General features: G+C 54.6%; 1 protein-coding gene across 1 annotated transcript in view; it reads right to left on the bottom strand.

Moving 5' to 3' along the window:
• ZNF75D (zinc finger protein 75D) overlaps positions 1-7,365 on the bottom strand; it is a 71,543-nt gene extending 64,178 nt beyond the window's left edge. The window contains exon 1 of the mRNA XM_035711795.2: positions 7,199-7,365. The gene's annotated coding sequence lies outside the window, so the exon portion shown is untranslated. The remainder of the gene's footprint in view (positions 1-7,198) is intronic.
• Positions 7,366-15,006: the final 7,641 nt, after the last annotated feature.

Here is a 15,006-nt window from a genome sequence, read left to right as displayed (position 1 = left end):
TTAAAAAAAAAACTTTAAGAGAGAGGCAGAGGCATAGTAGGAGAAGCAGGCTCCCCCAGGGGAGCCCAATGAGGGACTCGATTCCCAGACCAGGATCACACCCTGAGACAGAGGCAGACGCTCAACTACTGAGCCACCCAGGTATCCCAAGAGCCTTGTTTCACCCCATTATCCCTTGTGGTGCTCAGCATAGTCTTCTGGATAAGTCATCTTTCTAAGAACCTGACTATCTTCGGTTGTCAGCATCTCCAAATTATCCATGTTTACCTAGTATTGAGCCATTTGGATGAAAACTGTCCCTATGAATTGAAAGAGAAGAAACTAACTCAGTAGGGCTGTGGGGTTTAAACACCTCTTTTGGAAGTCTGTGGGAGAAGTTTCCCTGGGAAGCAGAAAAGAGACCTGCAGGCCTAGGAGAAAAATAAAGAGTACTTATCTAACTGTTTACCTGCAAAAGCAGAGGAGACTCAAATTAAGTTTTTGAAAAACAAAACTGCCTCAAAGCCTGCAATAAGACAGTGCATTGGGATCCCTGGGTGGCGCAGCGGTTTGGCGCCTGCCTTTGGCCCAGGGCGCGATCCTGGAGACCCGGGATCGAATCCCACATCAGGCTCCCGGTGCATGGAGCCTGCTTCTCCCTCTGCCTGTGTCTCTGCCTCTCTCTCTCTCTCTCTCTCTATCATAAATAAATAAAAAAAAATTAAAAAAATAAAATCTTAAAAAAAAAAAAAAAGACAGTGCATTATCTGTGACATATGACCCTAGTAAAGGTGTTTGCCTCAACAGAGAAATGATTTCAGAATCGATCTTTCAAAGCTATGTTCCTTTTTTTAATAATAAATTTATTTTTTATTGGTGTTCAATTTGCCAACATACAGAATAACACCCAGTGCTCATCCCGTCAAGTGCCCCCCTCAGTGCCCATCACCCAGTCATCCCCACCCCCCGCCCTCCTCCCCTTCCACCACTCCTAGTTTGTTTCCCAGAGTTAGGAGTCTTTATGTTCTGTCTCCCTTTCTGATATTTCCTACCCATTTCTTCTCCCTTCCCTTATATTCCCTTTCACTATTATTTATATTCCCCAAATGAATGAGAACATATAATGTTTGTCCTTCTCCAACTGACTTATTTCACTCAGCCTAATACCCTCCAGTTCCATCCACGTCGAAGCAAATGGTGGGTATTTGTCATTTCTAATGGCTGAGTAATATTCCATTGTATACATAAACCACATCTTTATGCATTCATCTTTTGATGGACACCGAGGCTCTTTCCACAGTTTGGCTATTGTGGACATTGCTGCTATAAACATCGGGGAGCAGGTGTCCCAGCGTTTCATTGCATCTGTGTCTTTGGGGTAAACCCCCAACAGTGCAATTGCTGGGTGGTAGGGTCAAACTATGTTCCTAAGGTCATGTATTTTCAACCCAATGTTTTCTGACAATGAAGAAGAAGTCAAGACATTGTTACATCTGAACCATTCCTTCCTGGGCTTACCCTTCAATTGAATCACTCACTAACCAACAGGGTAGTTAGATAAAAGGCATTTTCTTTTTCTTTTATTTTTTTTAATCGTACGGTTTTTACACCGTGTGAGCTTTATATCTTAATCTGCATAAAGTTATACCTTGTAACTCTTCAATATAAATTATCTGTGGATTAAACAGTTAAGCATTTAGAATGAATATAGAAATAAGCATAATAGTCTCTTTAACCTAATATGGTTTATAAGCTTCGAAGAGAAAAATCTTCAAAAGGACTATAGACTCCAGGAAGACAATTTGTAATTTATTTAAAACAAATTTCATTATGTATTGTTAATATGGTTAATAATAAAACCAAACATTGAGCTATGTTCTCTTTTTATAAAACTGCAAAAATTAGGGGTTTCTAATTACACACATAACACCTAGATGACATTTATGGTTAAATTTGGGCTAATATGTTTGAAACACTAAAAAATGTAAAAGCTACAGGGCATTTTTCTTCTTTTAAACACTTCAACCTTCAACCTTGATTCACCAAAGGAACCAAGGCGTGATCCTGAGCGGCAAACTCAGTATGTGGAAACAACTTGAAGAAAACCATTTTTTTAAAATATTTTTTTTAATTTTTATTTATTTGTGATAGTCACAGAGAGAGAGAGAGAGAATGAGGCAGAGACACAGGCAGAGGGAGAAGCAGGCTCCATGCACCGGGAGCCTGACGTGGGATTCGATCCCGGGTCTCCAGGATCGCGCCCTGGGCCAAAGGCAGGCGCCAAACCGCTGCACCACCCAGGGATCCCGAAAACCATTTTTTGAATAAGGTTACAATGAGCAAGAGAAGGAAGAGGAGTTTCCAGAATTAAGATCCACAACACAGGGCAGCATGGGTGGGTTAGCGGTTTAGTGCCGCCTTCAGCCCAGTGCGAGATCTGGGATCAAGTGCCATGTCAAGGTCCCTGCATGGAGCCTGCTTCTCCCTCTGCCTGTGTCTCTGCCTCTCTCTCTCTGTCTCTCATGAATAAATAAATAAAATCTTTTTATTAATAATAAATTTATTTTTTATTGGTGTTCAATTTGCCAACATACAGAATAACACCCAGTGCTCATCCCGTCAAGTGCCCCACTCAGTGCCCGTCACCCAGTCACCCCCACCCCCGCCCTCCTCCCCTTCCACCACCCCTAGTTCATTTCCCAGAGTTAGGAGTCTTTATGTTCTGTCTCCCTTTCTGATATTTCCTACCCATTTCTTCTCCCTTCCCTTCTATTCCCTTTCACTATTATTTATATTCCCCAAATGAATGAGAACATATAAATAAAATCTTTAAAAAAATAAGATCCACAACACAAAACTGATTTTTAACCACGCCAAGAGCTGAGATGGAGTAAACCAAAGAACTATCTTTACAGAAAGGAACCTGACAGTGTTCTGAGAGGCTTAGAAGAGGGCAGTCATAGATAAATTCTTGAGAAATATGGAGAATTAGAAGCAAACTTGCAAAAAGACAGGATGTGGTTAAATGGGAATGAAGAAGAAAAGGCTACCTCCAATAAGTAAAGTTGTGATGATGAAGGCAGTTATTCAGAATAGGAGAGACTAATGAGGAACAGACTGCTGAATTTAAAGTATCATCCATGGGGTGCCTGGGTGGCCCAGTCAGTTGAGCACCTGACTCTTGGTTCTGACTCTTGGTTTCAGCTCAGATCATGATCTTGGGGTAATTATCTTGAGACTCATGTCAGGCTCCATGCTCAGTGCAGTCTGCTTAGGATTTTTCTCTGCCCTCTCCCACACTTGCTTGTGCAAACTCTGTTTCACTCTCTCAAATAAATAAATCCTTTTTAAAAAAGTATCTGCTGTATGATGATTTGGACTACCACCTTGATTTTGTTGATGTGACAAATGAATCTCAAAGGTTTCATTTTGTGCTGAAGAAGACGCAACAAGTAGTAATCAGAAAAACAATTGCCAAGTAGATTCCATTCTAAAATTGGTAGCTCTTGAAACTGATGCCTGACAATATTAATGAGGTATTATTTTCTTAAACATAGGGCTCAAACCCACAGCTCCAAGAGCGAGACTAGAGCCAAGAGCAAGAGTCTGACACTTAACCTACTGAGCCACACAGGTGCCCCTGTATTAATGACTTATTAAACGTGACTTTGGGGGCACCTGGGTAGCTCAGTGGTTGAGCATCTATCTGCCTTTGGCTCAGGTTGTGATCCTGGGATCAAGTCTTATATTGGGTTCCCCGCAGGGAGCATGCTTCTTCTGCCTATGTATCTGACTCTCTGTGTCTCTCATGAATAAATGAATAAAATCTTAAACAAACAAACAAATAAACATGACTTTGACTTCTGGTTCTAGTAATTAGATTCTGTAACAGCTCGATTGTGATCTAACTCACAAATTGTATTATTAACTCAATTAAAATATGTTAGGGATGCCTGGATGGCTCAGCAGTTGAGCGTCTGCCTTCAGCTCAGGGCGTGATCCTGGAGTCCTGGGATCCAGTCCCACCCACATCACGGTCCCTGCATGGAGCCTGCTTCTCCCTCTGCCTATGTCTCTGCCTATGTATCTGCCTCTCTCTCTCTCTCTCTCTCTCACTCTGTGTGTGTGTTTCTCATGAATAAATTTTTAAAAATTTTTAAAGATTTTAAAAAATCTTTTAAAAAATTAAAATGTGTTAGAAGTCAGTAGTCTTTACTATATTCTTAGAGTTGTACATTAACATGGCAATTGAATTCCTGTAATTCCCCTTCACCAACCCTAACATAAGCAGGCAATTGTCTATTTTCTATCTCTATATAATTACCTATTCTGAACGTTTCATATAAATGGAATCATACAATATGTGACCTTTTGTGTCTGGGTTCTTTCATTAAGACTGATGTTTTCAAGCCTCATCCATGTTGTAGCATTTATCAGTACTTCATTGAGATGGAGTATTTAAAGATTTTATTTGTTTATTCATAAGAGACACACACACACAGAGGCAGAGACATGGGCAGAAGGAGATACAGGTTCCCTGTGGGAGCCCGATGCTAGACTCAATCCCAGGACCCCGGAACCGACCTCAACCATTGAGGTTGAGGTTCCAACCCCGGAATCTGCCTCAAAAGCAGACGCTCAACTACTGAGCCACTCAGGTGCTCCGAGATTTACTTTTTGAATGTAGGTGAGGCCCAGGGCCACAACCAAAAAAAAATATTGAGGCATCGTTGGTGCAAAAAATGAGGTTTTATTAAAGCAAGGAGTCAGGACCCTTGGGATGAAAGAGCTGCTGCTCGGAATTTTCAGGGATGGCTAATTATATACTTTAGACTTGAGGGAGGTAATGAAAAAGGGAGAGTATCAAAAGAACTTTCATATGGTAAAGAAGACCTACAAGCCACCCAGAAGCATTGTCACTGTCAGGTTAAAGTTCTTTTCCCTCTAGTAAAGCATTACAATCTTTAGGAGTTTCCAACTGGAAATTTGGTTATTGAGAAGAAAGCTTTCTTTCTCTTGTAAAGTACTAGGACATTTGTAAATTGAGGGAGATGGAGTACTGCAGGAATACAATCTCTAGAAGACAACACTTTGTTTTTCTTTCTCTTAGCTTTAGGGTAGCCAGGAGTGCATGAGGACTGTCATACAGATGCCAGCCAAATGGACATCTGCTTCTGAGAGGTTAACCAAGGCAAAGACGAACATGCGAAAGGAAGGTAGCCCACACAACCCATGAGATCACATTCCTATTGCTGTGTCCAAGAGCTGTTCTAAGCCTCCTGCATAGGTCAGGTGTCCTAGCATTCACCCAAAGCTAAGATGTGGGGGCTAGTATGATGCTTGAGTACAGAGGAGGGGACTGTGGTTTGTGACTCAGGAGCACTAAATAACTCATCCCAGGTCACACAGAATATGCCAGAGGGTTATGGCGACAGGGCTAGAATGGATAGCTGTTGCAATACTCATGTGTACCAACATCCAAAGGTTTTAAGTGCAACGTCTGGGGCCACGCTGGTGGACACAGGGGTGGTCACGTGCATACCTGCACAGGTCTCAAGACCTGTACCGTCCCCCACCTGCGCCCCCCCACATGCTCTCCCTCTCTTTGCCCACACACCTGGAGTTCCCAGGCTCTTCCGTGGATGGGGTGAAGCAGAAAACGACTCATGGCTCTTCCTGGCCAATCATGGAAAATGACACGGCTACCATCCCATCTCTGGGCAAGTTTCTTTTTACAAAGAATGATTTCTGTCCTTAAGTGAGGACAGCGAGGCAGAGGGAGAGGGAGGAAGAGAATGTCAAGGCAACTCCTGGCTGAGCCGGTGCCTGAACTCAAGACCCTGAGTTTAGGACCTGACCTGAAACCAAGAATCCCAAGCTCAATCAGCTGACCCATCTAGATATCCTGCTCTACAGCCCACTGCCCACCCGCCCTAGGAATGTTTCTGGAAGGACAGCCAGTGTCTCTCCTTGCACCATCCATCAGCTTCCTCAATTTTCCTCCTGTGGATCGAAGTGCATTGAAGCCAAGGGCTGCTGCCTGGCCTGGCAGACCAGAAGCACTCCTGTAAGGTGATTGCAACTAAGATCGATTCCTAGAAAGCGTGTGCAGCCCACACCCTAGCCACAATCAACCCTGGCTCCAAGACATCCAGGAAGTGGGCTGCCTTGGGCTGTAGAGCCCCATTGACAGTGCTGGGCCTCAAAGCAGGCAGGCCTCTCCACAGGGGCCAGAACCCTCCAGCATGTCCACCAGGGCTCTGATCATCCAGCTGTCCCTCCATTCGCTCTCCCGCAGAGCAACGTCACTGCATGCCTGCACTCACACCGTCTTCCCCAGAGCCAACTGAACAAGCCCCTGCACACACAGCTCGCGGATAACCAGGGTGCTTGTAAACCCGACAGTCAGGGAAAGGTGACGGGGATATGTCTTGGGACGTCTAAAGGCCAGTGACAAATCTACCACCGAGGGCACGGGTGCCGGCGCGGCCCCAGACAGCTCCCCAGCAAGATGTCTAACGACTAAAAGGTGCTCAAAGTCCTGGAAAAGAGGCGGGATGGCCCCGCCCTGGACTCAGGGAGCAGCAGAAAGAGTCAGGCCTGCCAGGGGGAGAAGGATTGTCCTCGGACCACGCAAAAGCAGCCCGTCTACTTTGCATGCGACCATCATTCATTCATCCAAGCGTTGGTCCTCTGTCCACGCACCCACCACGTGTCGCTCGCCCACGAAACCAGGACCCACCATTATTCTGCTCGCCCGCCTCCTAGACAATAACGCGCCCTCCGGTGGCTCAGACAGGTACTGCGTCGGGGCGCACCACTTTCCCAGGCCGGCAGTGCCCGCCCTGCGGACTCCAGCTCCTGGGCAGGCCCTGAGCCTCCCGCCCCGCCGCCAGGGCCCCAGACGAGGCTGGGCCCCAGACGACGCTGACGTGGGTCGGGCCTCCTGCCGCTTCGGAAGCGTCCCCGTTTCCGGTCTGAAGCGCTTCCAGAGCCCAGGGGCTGCCTGGGTGGCACATCCCCCGTTTTTGATCCTAGCGAGGGCTTCTCTGCCGTCCAGTCGAGAGGAACCGGAGCGGTGGGGACCCCCTCGGGCTCTTCCGCCCAGGTCGCTGATTCTCAAACGTCTCAGTGCAGGGAGAATTTCCTGGGAGGCCCTGCACGGAACACTGCACGTCTCTGGGGCCCCCCTTCCCGACACCCCGACACCCTGACGCACCGCATCTCGCAGGAGCTGGACAGTTGGCACTTTCAGAAGCTCTCCTGGGCTGATGCCTCTGACCTTGGTCTGGCGGGTCCCAGTGGCCTTGAGCTACCTTCCTACTTTCTTCCCTTGGACACCTGAGCTTCCACCTGGCTAGCCCGGTGCTCTCCTCTCCGCCCTGGGCCGCCAGCAGAGGGCTCGTGGGGGCTGGGGTTGGCCTCGCCGCCCCGCCTCTTGTCTTCCAATTGGTCCCTGGCGGGCGGGGCGGGGCGGGGCGGGGCGGGGCGGGGCCAGTCCCCGCCCCGCGGCTGGGGTCCCATTTTTTCCCTCCTGGCTGAGCCGGCGCCAGGCAGAGGCTGTCACTGAGGCCAAGTGGTGCACACGTTGGTCCGCAGCTCAGCTGGAGCCCTTGGTGTTCGGACGCCAGACTTTAGGGCTGCTGCCACTTCCCTGGTGGGAGCAGGGCCTAGTGGTGCGTGGGTCCCGGACAGAGAGGAGACAGCCGCCTGCGATGGGGCCTCCCAAGGCCGCGCAGAATCGGGTCGAGGGGGCGGGAGCCCCACTCCCCGAAGCCACACAGGCCGCGGCCCCTCCGGGCTGTGACTGGGAGCCCGGGGCACGGCGGTCGTGCACCTGCTTTTCAAGGTCTGGCGCCCGCCAGCCCGCCCCGGGCGCGGGCTCCTTGGTCGGCGGCGGTCGCGTCTGCTTTCGGGGTCACGAGGGCTCGGAACCTGACCCTGGCGTCTGGCCCGTGCTCCCAGGAGCCAAAGGCCTCCCGACTGTGACAGCCCGGGAGTTCCTGCACCTGCCGCCAGGAGCTGCCCCCAGCCCAGCCCAGCCCAGCCCAGCTGGAGGGCGCAGCCTGGTGGCCTCCTACCTGCCCCTGTGGATCGTGCCGCTGGGCCCCAGGAAACCGTCAGGCGGCTCCTGGAGCTTTGCCAGCGGTCGGTGGCTTCGGCCCGAGATGCGCACCCTGGAACGGGTCCTAGGTCCCTTGGTGTCCGTGCAGCTCCTGGCCCTCCTGTCCCAGGAGATCCACAGCCGCGTGCAGAAGCTGCTTCTGCAGAGCTGCGAGGAAGCTGTTCCTGTCCTAGGGCAGAAGGAGTAGCAACCGGGGACCCCCTCGCCCTCATTCACACTGAGACTCCACCTCAGATATGGCGTCTGCTCTAAGGTATTGACTCCTAAAACCTCAGGGCACTTGCTCTTCCGAATTCTCTGAGCTGTCTCTTCTCCGTTCATATCTTTAGACCGTTCTCCAGTGACTCCCCTTTCAGGGGACCCGGCCCAGTGTTCCAGCTCATCCGTTGTCACGGGTCTAAAACATACAGCAAGTGGGTCTGCGTGCCCAGGCGTTTCCATCAAGCGTGACTTAGAGGTTTGGAGATGTGGAACCAAGGGCTCTATCCAAAAGAGCCGGTTGTTTTCATAAAGTGCGAGACATCCATGCGATGAACTATTTCGTAGAAAGTTTTTAAAATGTCCATAAGATATGACAGAAAGCTAGTGGCTGGACTGTGGTGGGAGGGCTAGAATGGGCGCTGCGCACTTAAAAGGTGCTCCCTTTGTAAAAAGCTTATTTGCCTCTGAGTCCTCTCTGCACTGAACGAGGGGCTCATGCTCACACCCCCGAGTTCAAGGGTCACACTCTATTCCTTTCCTAAAAAGGATTGCATTGATTGATTCATGAGAGACACAGAGAGAGGGGCGCCTGGGTGGCTCAGCGGTTGAGCATCTCCTTTGGCTCAGGCCGTGAACCCCGAGTCGTGGGACAGAGCCTCGCATCAGGTCCCCTGCTCAGTGGGAGCCTGCTTCTCACTCTCCCTCTGTTGCTCCCTCTGCTTCGGCGCTCTGTCTCTCTCTGCCAAATAAAGAAGATCTTAAAAAATATAAAACCGCAGGATGCATCAGAGTCTGAGCTTCACACCAGCGCGCTTTGGGCTAGCGGTCCTAGCCTGCTGGGAAGAAGTCAACGACGTAGGAGCTCATCCCGAGAAGCCAGCCACAGACAAACGCAGAAAGGGGCAACCGCAGTGGTTACCAGAGGCCACACTCACCTCCCTCACCTTGCTTCCTTTCTCCCAAAGCCATAAAGCTGCAGGTCCTGACCTCTTCCGTAGTTAGCAGAAGCTGATGAAAGCCACGGACTCACTTCCCAGAAATACACAGCGCGCGCGCGCACACACACACACACACACACACACATCCCATGTCAAAGGTTTACAAAATGTCCATGAACATCCAAGGGCCCTCTATGACTGTGCTGCCCCATACGATAGTGCACGTCCCGTGTGGCAGTTTCAGTTGAATTAATCTGAAAGATTCAGTTTCTCATTCCCACTGGCCACATTTCAAGTGCTCTAGAGACAGAATTTCAGGAAGTCCTATGGGACAGCTCGGCTCTGAAACTCCACAGGCCTAAGGCTAAGGACCCCACCCCTTAAGCGAAGCCCTATCCATCTGGTGGCTTGTAACCCCACTGCCACTCTACTGTTGGCCGTCTTCTGTTTCTGTATATAGGCGGGCCGACGCACAAGTGGGGGCAGCGTATGCATAGGCTGGTCCCCCAGCCCTCACCCAAAGCTCATGCCCGGAGTCCAGAGGAGGGGCCTGAGGCTTGTGGCTCAGGAGCACTGAATGACGCGTCCCAGGTCACACAGAATATGCCAGAGGGTTATGGCGACCGGGCTAGAGTGGATAGCCCTTGCAATGCTCACGTGTAGCAACATCCAAAGGTTCTTAGTGCAACGTCTGGGGCCAGGCTGGTGGACACAGGGGTGGTCACGTGCACGTCAGCACAGGTCTCCAGACCTGTACCGGCCCCCACCCGCGCCCCCCACATGCTCTCCCTCTCTTTGCTCACAGCCCTGGGGTCCCCGGCCTCGTCCCTGGAGGCCATGAAACAGAAAACGACTCAGGACTCTTCCTGCCCAGTCTTGGAAGACAGCGCTGTTCCCACCCTATCCCTGGGCAAGTTTCTTTTGCACAAGGAATGATTTCTTCCCTTGAGGGAGGGCGGGTGGCAGAGGGAGAGGGAGGGAGAGACTGACAAGCGCGGGAGATCCTGACCTCAGGACCCTGAGTTGAGGGCCTGAGCTGACCCCCAGGATCCCAAGCTCAAGCAACTGAGCCGCTCAGGCCCCGCCCGCCGCCGCGCCTCTGCCCCCCCTCCCCCCACCTCGGGGAAGGTATCTGCAAGGACGCCCAGGGTCTCTCCTTGAACCTTCAGTTTCCCCAGGTTTCCCGCGGCGGCGCATGCAGCTGCACGGAAGCCACGGGCAGCAGGCCGGCCTGGCCCAGAGGAAGCGCTCCTGCAGGGGGATTGCTCGCGAGCACCCATTCCTTGAGAGCGTGCGCGGTCGCCCGCCCTCAGCCCCGAGCCTTCCTCGCGGCTCCGAGGCATCCAGGAAGCGGGCCGCTTGGGCTGTGGACATACGTGCCCTGACCGTGCTGGGCCTCAGAGCTGGCAGCCCTCCCCACACGGGCCCCAACCCTCCAGCACGACCACCAGGGAGGGCCCAGATGGTCCGGCCGTCCCTCCATGCGCTCTCCCGCAGGGCAGCCTCACTGCATGCACCGCGGCTTCTCCCCAAAGCCGCCTGAGCGAGCCCGCGCTCACTCGGCCCCGGGATAAGAAGGCTGCGTGCAAAGCGGGCACGCACTCGGGGAAAAGCGAGGGCCACGCGTCTCGGGAACGTCCAAAATCCGGTTACCAGGCAGCTGCCGGGGCGCCGGGGCGGGTGCGGGTGCGGGTGCGGGTGCGGGTGCGGGTGCGGGTGCGGGCGCGCTCCCCACCAGGATGACCCAGGGCCCCGCCGGGCGCTCCTCGCCCCAGACAACCTGGGCAAGGCCCGGCCTGGGGCGCAGGGAGCGGCGGCAGGGAGTCCGGCGGGCGGGACAGGGGCGGGCCGCGCGTGTCCTTCGTCCACGCACCCGCCGCCCATCTTCCGTCCACGCGCCCGCCCTCTGGCCACGCGCCCCCCACGTGTCGCTCGTCCTCGTCCTCGCGCCCGCCGCCCGTGCTCGTCCACGCGCCCATCATTCTTCCACGCGCCTGTCCTCTGTCCCCGCGCCCCCGCGTGTCCTTTGTCCCCGCGCTCGCCACGCGTCCTTCGTCCACGCGCCCATCGTTCCTCTACGTGCCAGTCCTCCGTCCTCGCGCGCGCCCCGGGTCCTTGGTCCAGGCACGCGCGCGGGGAGCCGCGCCTCCCGCGTCCCAGAGACCCACGCGCCCTCCGGTGGCTCAGACAGGTACTGCGTCGGGGCGCACCACTTTCCCAGGCCGGCAGTGCCCGCCCTGCGGACTCCAGCTCCTGGGCAGGCCCTGAGCCTCCCGCCCCGCCGCCAGGGCCCCAGACGAGGCTGGGCCCCAGACGACGCTGACGTGGGTCGGGCCTCCTGCCGCTTCGGAAGCGTCCCCGTTTCCGGTCTGAAGCGCTTCCAGAGCCCAGGGGCTGCCTGGGTGGCACATCCCCCGTTTTTGATCCTAGCGAGGGCTTCTCTGCCGTCCAGTCGAGAGGAACCGGAGCGGTGGGGACCCCCTCGGGCTCTTCCGCCCAGGTCGCTGATTCTCAAACGTCTCAGTGCAGGGAGAATTTCCTGGGAGGCCCTGCACGGAACACTGCACGTCTCTGGGGCCCCCCTTCCCGACACCCCGACACCCTGACGCACCGCATCTCGCAGGAGCTGGACAGTTGGCACTTTCAGAAGCTCTCCTGGGCTGATGCCTCTGACCTTGGTCTGGCGGGTCCCAGTGGCCTTGAGCTACCTTCCTACTTTCTTCCCTTGGACACCTGAGCTTCCACCTGGCTAGCCCGGTGCTCTCCTCTCCGCCCTGGGCCGCCAGCAGAGGGCTCGTGGGGGCTGGGGTTGGCCTCGCCGCCCCGCCTCTTGTCTTCCAATTGGTCCCTGGCGGGCGGGGCGGGGCGGGGCGGGGCGGGGCTGGGCCAGTCCCCGCCCCGCGGCTGGGGTCCCATTTTTTCCCTCCTGGCTGAGCCGGCGCCAGGCAGAGGCTGTCACTGAGGCCAAGTGGTGCACACGTTGGTCCGCAGCTCAGCTGGAGCCCTTGGTGTTCGGACGCCAGACTTTAGGGCTGCTGCCACTTCCCTGGTGGGAGCAGGGCCTAGTGGTGCGTGGGTCCCGGACAGAGAGGAGACAGCCGCCCGCGATGGGGCCTCCCAAGGCCACGCAGAATCGGGTCGAGGGGGCGGGAGCCCCACTCCCCGAAGCCACACAGGCCGCGGCCCCTCCGGGCTGTGAGTGGGAGCCCGGGGCACGGCGGTCGTGCACCTGCTTTTCAAGGTCTGGCGCCCGCCAGCCCGCCCCGGGCGCGGGCTCCTTGGTCGGCGGCGGTCGCGCCTGCTTTCGGGGTCACGAGGGCTCGGAACCTGACCCTGGCGTCTGGCCCGTGCTCCCAGGAGCCAAAGGCCTCCTGACTGTGACAGCCCGGGAGTTACTGCACCTGCCGCCAGGAGCTGCCCCCAGCCCAGCCCAGCCCAGCCCAGCCCAGCTGGAGGGCGCAGCCTGGTGGCCTCCTACCTGCCCCTGTGGATCGTGCCGCTGGGCCCCAGGAAACCGTCAGGCGGCTCCTGGAGCTTTGCCAGCGGTCGGTGGCTTCGGCCCGAGATGCGCACCCTGGAACGGGTCCTAGGTCCCTTGGTGTCCGTGCAGCTCCTGGCCCTCCTGGCCCAGGACATCCACAGCCGCGTGCAGAAGCTGCTTCTGCAGAGCTGCGAGGAAGCTGTTCCTGTCCTAGGGCAGAAGGAGTAGCAACCGGGGACCCCCTCGCCCTCATTCACACTGAGACTCCACCTCAGATATGGCGTCTGCTCTAAGGTATTGACTCCTAAAACCTCAGGGCACTTGTTCTTCCGAATTCTCTGAGCTGTCTCTTCTCCGTTCATATCTTTAGACCGTTCTCCAGTGACTCCCCTTTCAGGGGACCCGGCCCAGTGTTCCAGCTCATCCGTTGTCACGGGTCTAAAACATACAGCAAGTGGGTCTGCGTGCCCAGGCGTTTCCATCAAGCGTGACTTAGAGGTTTGGAGATGTGGAACCAAGGGCTCTATCCAAAAGAGCCGGTTGTTTTCATAAAGTGCGAGACATCCATGCGATGAACTATTTCGTAGAAAGTTTTTAAAATGTCCATAAGATATGACAGAAAGCTAGTGGCTGGACTGTGGTGGGAGGGCTAGAATGGGCGCTGCGCACTTAAAAGGTGCTCCCTTTGTAAAAAGCTTATTTGCCTCTGAGTCCTCTCTGCACTGAACGAGGGGCTCATGCTCACACCCCCGAGTTCAAGGGTCACACTCTATTCCTTTCCTAAAAAGGATTGCATTGATTGATTCATGAGAGACACAGAGAGAGGGGCGCCTGGGTGGCTCAGCGGTTGAGCATCTCCTTTGGCTCAGGCCGTGAACCCCGAGTCGTGGGACAGAGCCCCGCATCAGGTCCCCTGCTCAGTGGGAGCCTGCTTCTCACTCTCCCTCTGTTGCTCCCTCTGCTTCTGCGCTCTGTCTCTCTCTGCCAAATAAAGAAGATCTTAAAAAATATAAAACCGCAGGATGCATCAGAGTCTGAGCTTCACACCAGCGCGCTTTGGGCTAGCGGTCCTAGCCTGCTGGGAAGAAGTCAACGACGTAGGAGCTCATCCCGAGAAGCCAGCCACGGACAAACGCAGAAAGGGGCAACCGCAGTGGTTACCAGAGGTCACACTCACCTCCCTCACCTTGCTTCCTTTCTCCCAAAGCCATAAAGCTGCAGGTCCTGACCTCTTCCGTAGTTAGCAGAAGCTGATGAAAGCCACGGACTCACTTCCCAGAAATACACAGCGCGCGCGCACACACACACACACACACACACACACACACATCCCATGTCAAAGGTTTACAAAATGTCCATGAACATCCAAGGGCCCTCTATGACTGTGCTGCCCCATACGATAGTGCACGTCCCGTGTGGCAGTTTCAGTTGAATTAATCTGAAAGATTCAGTTTCTCATTCCCACTGGCCACATTTCAAGTGCTCTAGAGACAGAATTTCAGGAAGTCCTATGGGACAGCTCGGCTTTGAAACTCCACAGGCCTAAGGCTAAGGACCCCACCCCTTAAGCGAAGCCCTATCCATGTGGTGGCTTGTAACCCCACTGCCACTCTACTGTTGGCCGTCTTCTGTTTCTGTATATAGGCGGGCCGACGCACAAGTGGGGGCAGCGTATGCATAGGCCGGGTCCCCCAGCCCTCACCCAAAGCTCATGCCCGGAGTCCAGAGGAGGGGCCTGAGGCTTGTGGCTCAGGAGCACTGAATGACGCGTCCCAGGTCACACAGAATATGCCAGAGGGTTATGGCGACCGGGCTAGAGTGGATAGCCCTTGCAATGCTCACGTGTAGCAACATCCAAAGGTTCTTAGTGCAACGTCTGGGGCCAGGCTGGTGGACACAGGGGTGGTCACGTGCACGTCAGCACAGGTCTCCAGACCTGTACCGGCCCCCACCCGCGCCCCCCACATGCTCTCCCTCTCTTTGCTCACAGCCCTGGGGTCCCCGGCCTCGTCCCTGGAGGCCATGAAACAGAAAACGACTCAGGACTCTTCCTGCCCAGTCTTGGAAGACAGCGCTGTTCCCACCCCATCCCTGGGCAAGTTTCTTTTGCACAAGGAATGATTTCTTCCCTTGAGGGAGGGCGGGTGGCAGAGGGAGAGGGAGGGAGAGACTGACAAGCGCGGGAGATCCTGACCTCAGGACCCTGAGTTGAGGGCCTGAGCTGACCCCCAGGATCCCAAGCTCAAGCAACTGAGCCGCTCAGGCCCCGCCCGCCGCCGCGC

The sequence above is a fragment of the Canis lupus genome, chromosome X (genome assembly GCF_003254725.2).
Source record: "Canis lupus dingo isolate Sandy chromosome X, ASM325472v2, whole genome shotgun sequence".
Classification (NCBI taxonomy): Eukaryota; Metazoa; Chordata; class Mammalia; order Carnivora; family Canidae; genus Canis; species Canis lupus.
The sequence above is the reverse complement of the archived record's forward strand: the minus strand, read 5'-3'. Positions and strand labels throughout refer to the sequence as shown.